The following is a 12,127-nucleotide window of genomic DNA, read 5'->3' on the forward strand; positions in this document are numbered from 1 at the left end:
TTTTCTCACCTCAATAGAGGGAAGCACAATTATACCATGCGACCAGTTGAATATTTGAAAAAAAATGTGTAAGAGAGAGAGAGAGAGAGAGAGAGAGAGAGAGAGAGAGAGAGAGAGAGAGAGAGAGAGAAAGAGAGATTTCGGTGTGGGGAATTTGGACTATAGTTTCGTATAACACAACTTGGAGTGCTGATGTATGTCGTAAAACAGCATTGACTACGATTAACTGATGGTTTAACAGGATTCTGAAGCTGAATTTATGGCTTCTGAAAAAAAAATAATATATAGTTCCCCTCATGAAGAAACTTAGAACGCATCAGGTATATTTTCAGGCTATTAATTTTTGTTATTGATTGATACTCAGCCGAGACAAATTAAAAGCCGAGACTATGTCATTAACTTAATTGAAACATATTTTTGCCTCAATATTGTGATACTGTTGTATTCTGTTATCTTGGAATGCAAAGTAATACAATTCTTTAACCTAAAGTGTTTAAAAGAGTTACGACAAGATGGCGACTTGTGACTGCAGCTTGTGACTTGTGACTGCACAATGGTGACTGCAGCTATGAAAAAGGAATGATGCAGTTGAGATGTCAGTTTACACAAACATTTTTCGAGTGGGTAAGGCACGCTTTTTTCTGATTATCTGACTCTGGCAGTTGGAACTTCTATGAAGAATTGCCACTGGTCAGCAATAAGCCATGCTAATTAAAACAAAAACAATTCTTCAATTGTCAAACAAAAGAATTCGAAGATTGTATAAAAACCAAAAGCTTTTCAAAAATCAACTAATTAAACACCAATTCATATCTTGCCAAAAAGGAAGTTTGTGGTCACTTTAAATAATTGTTCCAAAAACCTAATTGCATGATATTTTTCAAGTGGGGAAAAATAGAACTCGCGCTTATTTGGTTTTCGAGATTTCTATTAGTGGCCTATTTGTGACACAGTTGGTTTTAACTTGAAAAGGGTACAAAAATTGTGTTTTAGGCCCTGATGGCAGTTCTTCTGTTTCTTGTCCACTGGCCTATGTAGCCACAAATTATGAATAGATGTCAAAAAGTTTCAAAGTTTGCTAAATTTGCCACCTACATCATACGTTGTACAATAGTTGGTGTTTTCGATAAACGTAAATTTTTGCACTAGTTTCTGTCTATATTGTTTCAACTCTTCATTTTAAAAGTTGTTGCTGTCGTTTGTGCTATATCAATTGTCTTTTACTTAGTAGATATCGTTTATTTGGCTCTACTTACCACACAGTAAAACCTTTAAGCAGAAAAACGGAAGAAGACGCAAAATAAACTGTTTACGCAGCATAACAAATATAATTTCATACTCAAAAGAAATTTGAGCATTTTTAATAGGAGAACATATAGGGAAACAAATAGGTTATGTTGTCCTCAGAAGTGTTGTTTTCAAATAATAAAATTTACTGATAGTACAAATTTGAGAATTCCATTTAGCGGATTTCGTTCAAAAAATAACGGTCAAAAGAATGGAAAGAATGTAAAAAATAATAATTCAACGCCCCCATTTTTCAATTCAATACTAGAAGGTAAATGAAAAAATGTGAAATTTAAAACAAAAGTGAAAATAAAACGGATAATTTTAGTACACTTATGTTTTATAAATATGTTTTTCTATTAAATCTTACTCTCGTTGCATTTTTATTGCAAACTTCCTGTCTGAATCTGATTTTTACATTTAAACATTTTGTCATTTAGACTCCTAGTAAGCACAGAAATAGGGTGTAAAATTTTTATTTTTATACTTTTGTCACTCTTTACTCTTATTTAATTTTTAGGAAAATAAATCCCGCTCGGGATTTAAACTCGATAGAAAGAAATATATTTTTTTTACTAAGAAACCAAAATTTTGTGGGTTATAAATTATTGTTCGTACCGTTTTTTTATGTTCAATTAATGGTCTCTTTATTTTGATACAACGCGTTTTCAAGTTTTTTTTTATTTTTGAGCATAATTGCATATTTTATGAGTTCATTTTGTTGCCTTGTCAAAATATCATAAAATTGGCAAGTCCAACTGAGGAAAATTATAGAAAACGCACATCGTTGGGAAAAAAGTGTATCTGGATATGGTAATTGTTTTAGTTGTATGGTTTATGATTTTTGGGCTGAGACACAGTTATCTCGCAAAATTTAATTTTTTTGCCTATGTTTGTCTCTTTTTTTGTTGTTGCATGCCGTATACCTGATAACGATTGGTCTCAATTGCTTCCCCATAGCGTTAACTTAACCTAGTTAAAGATTTCAGTTTATAGCTGTTTGTTTTAATGACATTAAAACTGAAATAAGAAAAACATTTTTTCAACTTTATAGTTTTTGCTTTCATTTTGTAATCATGTAACTCAGTCTCACTAATTAAAAACCTCAAATATTTTTGTTGATTCATACTTTTTTCAGCGTTTGGTTAAGCGTTGTGACATATTGCCTCGACCACTCTTTTCAAAGTGCCAACAGTGTGTGCATACAGTATTTTACCTCGGCGCATGCCCTCCCTTTGCCCAAAGAAAGGATTTTCCGAGACACAATAAACTGCAGGAATCCCTTGCAGTGATTTTAAGCAATGTGCACCATGATGATGAGATTGAGGCTAGTCTTCGATCATTGCTCTTATATCTTCCAAAAAGTGAATGATGAAATGATTTACATCAAAGCTGAGGATCTTTGTGCGTTAGATTTCTATGAAAAACTATTTCGTCTTAAGACTTATCATTGCACTATGGCCAAAGTTAACCTGAAATCAGGAGCGGAGCATGCAAATGTCGATTTGATAAAAACAATTGCTAACCATCAAAATTTAAAATATAATTAGAAAGGCAGTTTCAGTGCGCATATAAGATCAGTTTTGTATAGGTTCGATGAATCTTAAATATGCTGATATCACGACTTCATCAAAATAGGCCAACTTGTAAAATAGCTCTATTTGCTTTCAATGTTCTTCCTTTCTATTCATTTTTAAAACTTTATTTAGAGATAAAATTGAAAAAAAAGCTTTGTTCAGATGCCGAATTGTTGGATACCGGACCGAGTAATATGCCCTAATATGGAGAGTTATTTATCTCGCGTTTTGTTTTTGCAGTACGATGAAAAGGTTCCTTTTCCCTGCTTAGAAGTTTTTGAAGTTTGCTCATCTGAGTTGTGGATAAATGTGTTAAATACGACACCAGTGGAGTGGATCGATTAAGCAAAAGTTAACCAAATCTGATTGGTGTACTGTAGATTTATTAATATCACCGTTTTTTCAGGTATCTTGTATTTAATCACGGAAAGAAATCATAGAAAGATATCTGGATGTTAACAAATTTCACAAAAGGTTTCAAAAAAAACTTTCTGTAGTATTTGTACTGTAGAACATAGTCCTTGTAGCAATGTTCAGGAATATTGATTTCTGGTATTATCAAACTTCAATAAGTGTTGGACAAGAAATGGTTTTTTAATACAAGATTAAAGAACTATGTTTAAAGAAAAGATCAAATTGATAACATCACAGAAAATCTCTGTATGAAAATTATAATATTTGCTGTAAATCAACATAAATTTCCCGCAAAGCAACAGACAGTTGCAGTTTTTTTTTAAAATTGGGTGATTGCTAAATATGCTTTAAAAAACTCTGAAAAATTTGAGTTGAAATAAATTGAAAACTTTTCCAAAATTGAAAAAAAATTCGTTCCTCTAAATGTGCCTTTCTCAACAGAAAATGGATAAATTTTTGCAGATTAGAAGTGTGTTTGATTAATTTGAGATTGATTAATAAAAAAAAATTTGCTCATCATAAATTATTACTGCTCTAAATTTTGTGGACTAATAAAGTTATGTGATCCTGGCAATGTCTCCGGGATCTACTAACCGCCAGGACTCAAAGAAACCTACGAGGATTGACGGACCAAAAGGAGAAAAATATATCCTGGATCTTTCCAGAATTCAAGACTGCTATTCTGGAATTCCGCCGGCGGGTTTTTGTTTCTGGATCAGCCCATGCCAGCGCCACTGATCCGTGCTCTACTTCTCATTGCTGGCACAGAATGTAATCCCGGACCGGACACTAGATAGTTATGTGGTGTTTGCGGGAAGAATGCCACCAGAGGATGCTGTGAATGTGTATCATGCAGAGGATGGTTTCACTTAAAAAGCATCGGAGACACAAAGCCAAAGCAACCAAGGTCCTGCCATGAATGTTCAACCACGAGCAAATGGCTATTTGGAGTATGTGGATTGAACGTAACTCAATCTGCCATCGAATGTGTAAGGTGCAAGATATGGAATCACTACAGCCGCGTTGGACAAATTAGTGATGAAACTCGATCATGGTTCTGTCAAAAGTGCAAAAACATTCCAACCAATCCTTCTTTTACAACGTTAAAATTTCTACAACTAAACATCAACGGAATGAGGAAGAAGAAGGAAGAATTATCGATCATTCTCCAAGACAACAATTTTGACATAGCTCTTCTGCAGGATACCAAAATCCCTCAAAATTCGCAGATTGCTTTTGACGGATACAACATCATTCGAAAAGACAGAAACGAGAATGGCGGAGGAGTATGCACCCTGTTAAAAAAGACCTCAAGTACAGTGTGATTGCCACTGAAGATGATCTTGAAATGCTGGTATTGGACGTTCATGGAAAGGAAACGCTTCAAACGATCAACTACCATCTTTCTCCGAATGGAAATGTCAACCAAAGCAAGTTTTCAAGAGCCAACTCGTCCCGACAGTTTGCTGCAGAGATGCCAATGCCCATAATGCCGTATGGTATTCTGAACTGCCTGCAGACACAAGAAGTACTGCATGTGAAGCGATATCCGAAAGTACCCTTGTTGTGCCTATTGAGTACAGACAAACCAGAAGAGCTCTGAATGGAAATGAAAAGCAGTCATGCCTTGACAATACAGCAGCAACAGAGGATATTGCAATCTGCGCATCCAGGATTGTTCTCGACAATCAGTTAAGTAATCATTATCCCTTACTCGTCACTTATTTGCTCAGACCCTTCCATATGGAAAAGAAAAACAAAACAAAACCGAAATTCAAAAAAGCAGAATGGAACCTTTTCGCCCAAACATTAGAGAGTCTGTGCTTACCGATTACGAAACTCCGGATACCGTTGAAACAGGTGAAAAAGTATTCCGGGCAGCTGTTGTAAAAGGCTCTATGCTAGCCATTTCTCATTGTCGCCATCACGAAAGCCCGATCAAAGTACCAAATGAAATAATAGAGTTGATCCTGCAACGTGGCCAATCAAAAGTTGAAAGTGTAATCAACGATAGTAACGACCAAATTCAATCCTTGTTACAAAACACTGAAAAGATCAGTGGATGGAGTTCTTGGAAAAATATTAGGCATCTGAACACTGGAAAGCTGTGGAACACCATCAAATGAACGAATGGAAAGAAACCAGAACTGAAAAATGAGCTCGTTAAATTTAATGGCAAAGAAGTAAAGGATCCAAAGAAAATCGTCAACAATTTCAACAAGGAGTTCACAAGGTCTTTTCGCGTTGAAAAAAGCAAGCTGAAACAAAACAAAAGACTAGCGAAAAAGGTAGAAGACGAAGACTTCATTGTTTCGACTAAGATGATTGACGAAGCTCTAAAACTGACCATCAACAGAAAAGCCCTTGGGCCAGATGGAATTACGAATTTACATCTGAAGAAGGCAGGATTAATTGCGAGAGAATACTTAGCAGGACTGGTCACTCTAAGCTTTAGCTGCAGCAGCATACCGGCAAACTGGTAGCAAGCAATAGCAATTCCGTTGTTGAAATCCGGGAAACCAGTGGATCAGGCATCCAGTTACAGAACTGTCAGCTTACTCTCACCCGTGGCATGCTTGTTGGAAGAAATAATTCTACCTGTATTGACCTCAAAGATAACTCTTATTCATTTCCAACACGGCTTCAGAAAGAAACACTCAATTAAAACGGCATTAAGTGCGTTCACTCAGTCTGTTATCTCCGGTTTTGGTCAGAAGAGCACCCCAACTAAAACTGTTGTGGTAGTTTTGGATCTTAGGCATGCCTTTGATACGGTGACTCTCAGCCTACGGAATCAATACTGAAGTCCAATCTGCCAAATTCAATCAAGAAGTGGCTCTCAGGATGACTTACTCGAAAACATCAAAAACGGAATTTCGATGAAGTCATCATCTCCTGAATGGAAGTAGGAGTGATCTCACTTTTCTTCTTCGATGGTTTCTGAGAGATGTGCATCAGCCGCGACGCAATGTTAAAGTGGTCTGTTACGCTGATAACATCACTGTCTACTGTTCTTACCTCTACTACAAAGAAGCTGTCAAAAATTTCAATGGATACCATAGAGATCTTAATATCTTCTTCCACAGAAAATAGTTGTTTCCCTCGCCCTCGAAGTGCTCTGCCATTCTACTATCCACCTCCCACTCGGACTTGAATGAAGATTTAGATGTCGTTCTGAGTACGGACCTGATAAAAACAGTCAAGGATTTTATCCTGCTTGGACCTAAGGTTGATCACTCGCTGACCTCTAAAGATCAACTAAAAGACCACGCTTTAATGATCATGCTCTGGTTGAAAGAGCCTCGATGAAAAACAAAATTCTGCAATCCCTGACATCAAAATCATGCAGACTGCAGAAAGAGCAACTGACGACTGTTTACAAAACCATTACTCGTTCCACCTTCAACTACGCTGCTCCTTATTGGTCTTTGAATGTTTCCACAACCAATTGGAATAAACCTGAAAGTAAAAAAAACGAGGCATTGAGAGTTATCACTGGATGTGAAATCACTGCAACCTCTTGACAGCCCAGTTTGTGCCTCAATTCATGACCCCAACCACCATTGCATTGATCTACTGACGAAACTCACCTACAAAGAGAAGGAAACGCTTTTCACTTTTGCAAGAAATTGTGAGGAAACGTACGCAATTGACATGAAAATTCCAAAAGCGCAAAAGATCCTACGCACCAAATTTGTGGAGTCTACGGTGAGAAACAGTGAACCCAACAGATTACTTCACGCCATTCCCTGCGTGACCCCCGAAAAAGTTGACAGAGGTGAGGCAGGATTCTCCGGAAAAGAAACTGTTTTCCTCTCTCAAATGAGGTCTTCCTACTGCCCTCTTTTAGGAGATTTCAGAAAAAAAATCAACAGCGACAAACCAGATACTTGCAGGAAATGTCATAAAGAGCGTAAAACAGCAGCACACGTTTTTGAATGTATTGGTGGAATCAAGTGCAAAAATCTTAGGCAGTCCACCGAAAGTTTATTCTCGAGGCTTGGAGAAATCCTGGCCTAAACAACAACAACAACAACAACAACAACAAAGTTAGTGATTCTGGCTTTTTCTAAAAGTCGAATCACTTTTTGCCCTTTTTTCAGTTCTAGGAAAAGGTAATATCTTCAAAAGCATATTTAGTTTTGATGAGTTCTGAAAACATCACTAACAAAAAAAACACTGCTTGATATTAATTTCGGAGCACTTTTACCATAAATTAAACTTCGAGATCTTTAAAATAATTAATTGCTTTTTTGCAAGGTTGTGGAGTTTCTAGAGAAAAGGAATATGATAAAAAACTATTGTTTTTTATTTTAGTCAAGATGAGTAATCAATCAGCTCCATGAGTCTTCAGGAGTTTTTATTTGAATTAGTTGACTTAACAATCTTAACAATTTTAAAGTCGACGGTTTGTTTTTTCTCCACACTATAATTTTGGAAAAGTCCCGAGCTTTGGAAATGCCCGCGACGTGAAGCAAAAAAATCGAGGATTGGATTGGCGGGATATTTCTTTCCAAAAAGAAGGCCAAAGCTGATATTTGATAAACAATTTGCAAGGAACTCTTCTCTAGTGTTTTTTCACATCTATTTTTATCCTGAAACAAATTGCAACAATCAATCTTTGAGATCCCTAGTGGTCACTGCAAAAATTAGGATACAATTCTTTATGAAACAAACCTCTTCTTTTATTTTTTATTAAACCAGACGGCTCGTTAATGTGCGTTCGCACATGTTCCGACCCGAGCTCATCTGAATTTTTGACTTAATTCTCAACAAAATGAAGAAAAAACAAAAATAGATGTTTGCTTTTAAAACAATTGTTACACAACCTATCTACTAATTGAATAACATTATGCCATGCCTTATTACAACGCCAATGAGATCTGACTTTACAGAGACTACGAGACAAAAAAATAGCAAAAACAAAAATTTCACGGCAGAAACTGAATATCTAAATTCAAAAGCACATAGTAACAACGTCAAAATGCAGTCAGATAAAACCTTAACTACTCAAATTTAATTTGTCCTAACTATACAGTGGACGGAAAGTTTTCTTAATGAGACTATGTTACGATCAATGAGGCGAAACTCAAGAATTAATCAACAATTTTTAAACCAAGAACTTTCAAAAGTCTTAGGAATCATTAGCTTTTAACTAAATAATCCATGGTAAATTACTAAAATGTTTCTACAAAACCAAAAGGCTTTGTCTTTCTGTAGTTTAAGCCTTAGAAAAGAACTAAAGAAAAACTTAAAAATTTTGAAACGTTTTGCGAAAACACAAACTATTGCTACCAATAAAACCATTAGCTATTATCTGAATATTATGTATTTTTAACTCAATTCTTATTTCTACTAATTCAGCTGCAGGAATTATACTGAGAGATTTGATAAGTTTTTTGGGCCATATTTGTAAACCATTGGGATCTGTTACTACGCAATTGTTCTGAAGGAAGAGAAAAAGGAGCGCAAAAAATGACCACTCAAAAAACGTTCATAAAAACGCATATTGTCCGACAAACAAAGCATTGGTGAAAAAAATATCAATAGATATGTTTTTTATGGAATACAAGAAATTGGATGTAGCCATTGATGAAAATAAGTTACAATTTGACAAAAAGAACAACAAAAACTGAAAAGTTTGAAAAATGTTTGAAAATGTATATCATAAACTTTAAGACTAAAGGCTATAAACTGACTAATGGATTCGGGTAACATCATTAATTCAATCCTGAATTACAAATCTAAGAGACTTGTCAGCAATTTACGGCTACCTAAAGAACAAAAACAAGCAAAAAACGGCAACTTCAAGAAAAAAAAATTGAGCGAGAAAGGGGTCGAAGGCAATAAAAAATGAACTTTTCACTAAAAGTTTTCTATGCTCAAATAATTTTTTAGCAGCAATGGAGTTTCTGCAACTCCTCTGTTTTATCAATAAGGTTTCAGAAAATCAAATATGAACAAATACATACACGAAACTTTTGAGAAAACTCATAGTCTGAACGCCATTAATTTCATTTGCATTCAATGGAATCCACTAAAGACGCTACATTATGCCTCCATGGGACAACAAGGTTATTGGCCATTCATATTTGGTCAATAAAAGCTTACAACAAGTTATTGAAGATGAAAAGTAAAACAAAGACAGACATCAACCTAAAATTCAGTAGAAAAGTGCCAAAAGAAAGCGTCGAAGGAAATTAAATCGTAACTTTATCTCTGAAAACTTTAAATATGATCCGTTGAACGTCTTCCCTAAACCAATAAGAACTATCAGTATTAAGATAATGTGATAAGGTTTCAATAGCATCCAAAAATAAAGAATACCCGAAAATTTAAAAAAAAATTGAAAACTAGTGGCATTGAAGTTTTAAAACTAATAGGTGGAAGATAAAACCCGCTAATCAGATTATCCTTGGCTGCATTAGAAACAAAAAAAGGTGATCTTGTAATTACTAAGACTGACTAAAATTCGACGAAAGAAAGGTTTAGAATTGGTTAAAGTTAAAAAAAATTTTAGAAAAATTTAAATTCTTAACAGCCATTGAAATCAAAAGCTTTTAACGCAGGTTAATAATTACGCTCAGAAATAACACAATGACAGGAAAAAGATGTTTATCAAGCATAGATAATCAATAGAAGATCACAATAAGTCTTAAGACTATGAAAACAACAACAAAAACATGCGAAAACAAAAATTCAGTAGAAAAGAGCGAGAAGAAAATTTCGAAGCCATTTAAATCATTAGCTTTTCTGTGAAAATTTTATCTTTGATCCGCTGAATGTCTTTTCCAAGCCAATGTGATTAGAATAATATTTGATTTTTGTTTATAATATTTGGATAATGTGATAAGAGTTCAAAAGTAACAAATAATACGAAAATATCCAAAAATTAAAAAAAAAATTTGAATTCATGTGTTATTGATGTCATATAATCAAAAGTTAGAAGATAAAACCGCCAACAGAATTTATTTTAGTTTCAGTAGAAAGCAAATGGGTTCTGTCAATAGTGAGACTGACTAACAGTTCACGAAAATTTTAAGATTGGTTAATGTTCAAAAAAACTTTTAGAAAAATTATTTTTAAACTCTTAACAGCCATTTAATTCAATAAATTTCAACCGAAGTCAATAAATACGCTCAAAAATGCTTCAATAGGAGTAAAAGAATGCTTGTCATGCATTGGTGATCAATAACACATCACAACAAGTCTAATGACTATGAAAACAACAAAATCAGGAAACAAACCAAAAATTCAGTAGAGAAGTGCGAGAAGAAAAGGTCGAAGCCATTTGAAACCAAGTTTTTCACTGAAAAATTTACCTGTGATCCACTGAACGTCTTCTTGAAGCCAATAGGAGCTGTCAATAGGATAATCTGATAAGATTTCAAAACTAACCAATAAAAAGGAAAAATCAAAAAAGTTTTAAAACTTTTTGAAATCTTGTGTCATTAAAGTCATATTACTAAAAATTAATAAATAAAACCACCAGCTAGAACAAAATTGGTTACAGTAGCACAGAAGAGGGTGCTGTCATCACAGAGACTGTCGTACAGTTCACGTTAATAAGTTTATGATTGGTTAATGTTCGAAAAAAATTTTGAAAAACTGTTTTTAATGTCTTAACAGCCATTAGGTGTCCACACAAAGCACTAGATATGTTCACATAAATCTCATCAGGGAACATATTTTACTGTTAGTCAATGAGTCCATGCCATTAGACTCCAAAAAATTAGTGAAACCTCAAAAGAAATTTAAAATTTCACTCAAAATTACGAAAATTCAGAGTCGAATTAAAAAAAAATGAGCAATTCATTGAAAACGATTATTTTGTTCATTGGGCTTCATTTGACTGTAAAGGAGTTTTGAAATTAACGGAATCTCGTTATGAAAAGTGACTTGTCACTAGGTGACTTAAAAAAGCAAAAAAAATAGAGAAGTTTTTAAAAAAGAGCTCACAAATAGATTACGAATATTTTTTTATTTTGAAGCTCCCTATGAGACCAGAACTAGTCTTTTTTTGCCTTTAGTCTATTAGAAACACAAAATTGGTTCATTTTTAGGCATGAAATTTGAGTTTGAAATGCTTCTTTATAGAAAATATCTTAATCTGAAAAAAAATCACACTAAAAGTGAACAAATATCCCATACAAAATTTCAATCCTCGATAACTCCTCGAAAAAAAAAAAAAAATCAAAAAATTTTTTTAACTTTAAATTCTACGCTGGACCAGCTTTTTAATGAAACCACTCACATTTCTCTGCGATGAATATATCGATCGGCCAAAATTGACTGAACAAAAAAACCCATTTGAGTATATAATTCCTCAATTGTAACTCCGTTTAGTCAGTTACTTCATAGAAAATTTCTGTACTAGAGTGTTCCCCAGTTCGGATTTCGCCATGAGAGATTTTCATCGCCTGAGAGGTCGATCGTCTCCCTATTCTGTAGTGCATTTGAATGAGGGTATATTACTATCTCCAAGTCACACTGAAAATTTCATTGTATTTTTTGTTAAAGAAAGTTCAAGGAAACGAAGTGGTCGTGGTTTCAGGACAGAGGGTTTCTTGATATTGATCTTTATTGGCAGTCTATTCCTGAGGGCACCGGTACGGAAGAAAAAGTTATGTTCGTTTAAGTACGGGGTTTGCGATGATCAAACCTAAAGTCGTGTCAGGATCGGTTGTCACGAGTGCAACTCTTTACAGGTACGGATTAAAAACGAAATCAAAATAACCGTTATACATCTGAAAAAAAGTGCGCAGATCTGGTATCTGTATGAATAATGACAGGGAAAGTGTTCCGGGAAGCTCTTTGTAACAGGAGTCCTCTGTAAGTACTCTTTCAGT

Source organism: Convolutriloba macropyga, chromosome 1 (genome assembly GCF_964194025.1).
Source record: "Convolutriloba macropyga chromosome 1, txConMacr16.3, whole genome shotgun sequence".
Taxonomy (NCBI): domain Eukaryota; kingdom Metazoa; phylum Xenacoelomorpha; order Acoela; family Convolutidae; genus Convolutriloba; species Convolutriloba macropyga.